The following is a 3,224-nucleotide window of genomic DNA, read 5'->3' as shown; positions in this document are numbered from 1 at the left end:
TGTTTGAGGCCATACAGTGCCTCATTTAGCTTGTACACCATATCAGGATGTTTTGGATCTTCAAAGCCAGGTGGTTGTGCGACATATACTTCTTCTTCAATCTTGCCATTGAGAAATGCACTTTTTACATCCATTTGATATAGCAAGATATTATGGTGATTAGCATAGGCTAGCAGTATGTGAATAGCTTCGAGCCTAGCAACAGGAGCAAATGTTTCATCGAAGTCAATTCCTTCCACTTGGGTGTATCCTTGAGCCACAAGACGTGCTTTGTTTCTGACGACTTGACCATGCTCATCTTGCTTGTTTCGATATATCCATTTTGTTCCAATAATGTTATGCTTCCGTGGATCAGGTCGCTTGACAAGTTCCCAGACATTATTTAGCTTGAACTGTTGAAGTTCTTCTTGCATGGCTTGAATCCATTCAGGTTCCATAAAGGCTTCAGCAACTTTCTTGGGTTCTGATATTGACACAAATGAAAAGTTCCCACAGAAGTTTGCTAGCTGTGTTGCTCTTGATCGAGTGAGCGGACCAGGTGCATTGATGCTGTCAATTATCCTCTCTATTTGAACTTCATTTGCGACACGGGGATGAACAGGACGAAGATTTTGCTCTGGCTGATCATTGTCATCATCGGGAGGATTGTCTTCGGTCTGAGCATTGTCTTCAGGTTGATTTGGTGCAGAGATGATAAGTTCTTCTTCAGGCTGTGCTTCAGAGGGCATGATTTCACCAGTTCCCATCAGCTTGATTGCCTCGTTTGAAGGAGCTTCATCCAGTGTACTTGGCAGAATTTCTCTCTGTGAACCATTGGTTTCATCAAATTTCACATCCACAGTTTCAACGATTTTGTAGAGAAAAAAGTTGAAGACTCTGTAGGAGTGTGAATCCTTTCCATAGCCAAGCATGAAGCCTTCGTGAGCCTTAGGTGCAATTTTTGACTTGTGATGGGGATCCTTTATCCAGCATCTTGCTCCAAATACTCTGAAGTAACTGACGTTTGGCTTCTTGCCAGTAAGCAGCTCATATGATGTTTTGTTCAGAAGCTTATGAATGTATACACGGTTGATGATGTGACATGCTGTATCAATAGATTCAGGCCAGAACTTTCTTGGTGTCTTGTGCTCATCTAGCATTGTTCGAGCCATTTCAATGAGGGTTCTGTTCTTGCACTCAACAATGCCATTTTGCTGAGGTGTGTATGGAGCAGAGAACTCATGAGTGATTCCCATTGTATCCAGATACAGATCAAGTCCAGTGTTCTTGAATTCAGTGCCATTGTCACTTCTGATGTGCTTGATCTTCACACCATAGTTGTTCATTGCTCGAGTTGCGAAGCGTCTGAAGACATCTTGCACTTCAGTCTTGTACAGAATTATGTGAACCCATGTGTATCTTGAGTAATCATCAACAATGACGAAGCCATAGAGACAAGCAGTTGTTGTGAGGGTGGAGTAGTGCGTGGGTCCAAATAAGTCCATGTGTAACAGCTCAAAGGGTTGAGATGTTGTCATGATTGTCTTCGATGGATGCTTTGCCCTTGTCATCTTTCCAGCTTCACAGGCACCACACAGATGATCCTTCTTGAACTTGACATCTTCGATGCCTATGACATGCTTCTTCTTGACGAGTGAGTGTAAGTTCCTCATGCCAGCATGTCCCAGCCTTCGATGCCAGAGCCAGCATTCTGAAGCTTTTGTGAGAAGACAAACGGAAAGCTGTGGACCTGCTGAGAAATCTACCATGTACAAATCATCTTTTCGATACCCTTCAAAGACTAGAGATTTGTCAGATTCCATTAGTACAAGGCAATGATATTTGCCAAATATCACAATCATGTCCAAGTCACAAAGCATTGAGATAGACATTAAGTTGAAACCAAGGGATTCAACAAGCATCACTTTATCCATGTGTTGATCCTTTGAGATTGCAACTCTACCTAGACCCAATACTTTGCTTTTACCAGTGTCAGCAAACGTGATGTGACTCTTGTCGGATGGACGTAAGGTTGAGTCCATGAGAAGACTTCGATCACCAGTCATATGATTTGTGCATCCACTGTCCATAATCCATTCTAAAGCTTTTGGTGATGTACCCTACAGTGCAGTTAGGAGGATAGGCTTCACACAAGTGTTGTGAAGCATATGTATTTGATACATATAGGGACAGTCACAGCTTATATCAAAGTTAGGACATAGGCTGATGAGGAATTTAGATGTGAAGCATATAGAATGATATTTTAACATGCGTCCTCAGTGAGTTTTAGGTCCCCGGCAATAGTATCGGACGCCATTGATTGCTGGCTGGAGACCATTTTCTGCAAAAGAGAGTTAGTTCTTCTTTGCCACCCACATTTTTAGTGGGGGCTTAGAAGCAATGAGTCTAAGTGCAGCATCTGAGAATTTTGGCTTTGAAGCCCTAGCAAATAGCCTTGCAGGAGATGAATGATACTCATATGAATATGCAGAAAAGTTCTTAGTCCTATGAACATAGCGGTTCGAAGAAACCCGCTCATATTCATAAGTCTGAGCATGATTTCCCTGCAAAACATTGGCGTTAGGGCGACTCATGTGAGTCCTGTATCTATATGAAGCCTTTGGGCCATATGAAGCTATACGTCTGGGGTTTGTCTTCTTCCTAGGTGGTGTCATGACGACATTCACAGGAAGACTCTCAATGTACCGCTTAGGTACCTAGATTTTCTTCATAGGTGGTCCATTCCTGCAGTTAGTACCAATGTACCTGGCAAACACTTCACCATTCTGATTTTTGAACAGCTTATAGTTTGCATCAAAGGATTCAGCAATGATAATAGGATTAGCACAGGTAAAGCCAGATAAGGTAGATGGATCTACTGAAGGTCCCTTTGCAGCAACCCATGTGGTTTTGGGGTACTGCTCAAGCTTCCAGTACGAGCCATCAACATTCATTTTCCTTTCGAACCCAACACCCTCTTTCCTAGGGTTTCGGTTCAGAATCTGCTTTTTGAGGACATCGCAGAGAGTCTGATGCCCCTTCAAGCTTTTGTACATCCCTGTTTCAAGCAATGTCTTCAACATAGCATTTTCATCAGCAACAACAGTGGTATCCTCCGCAGAGGGGTTAGTGACCACATCAGTAGGTGAAGACAATGAAACAGTGGCAGAAGTGGAACATTCAGCAACAGATGTAGCGTTATCACGCTCAATGCATTTTAGACATGGTGGTTCAAATCCTTCCTG

This window comes from Triticum dicoccoides, chromosome 3B (assembly GCF_002162155.2).
Source record: "Triticum dicoccoides isolate Atlit2015 ecotype Zavitan chromosome 3B, WEW_v2.0, whole genome shotgun sequence".
Taxonomy (NCBI): Eukaryota; Viridiplantae; Streptophyta; class Magnoliopsida; order Poales; family Poaceae; genus Triticum; species Triticum dicoccoides.
This window is presented reverse-complemented; position numbering follows the sequence as displayed.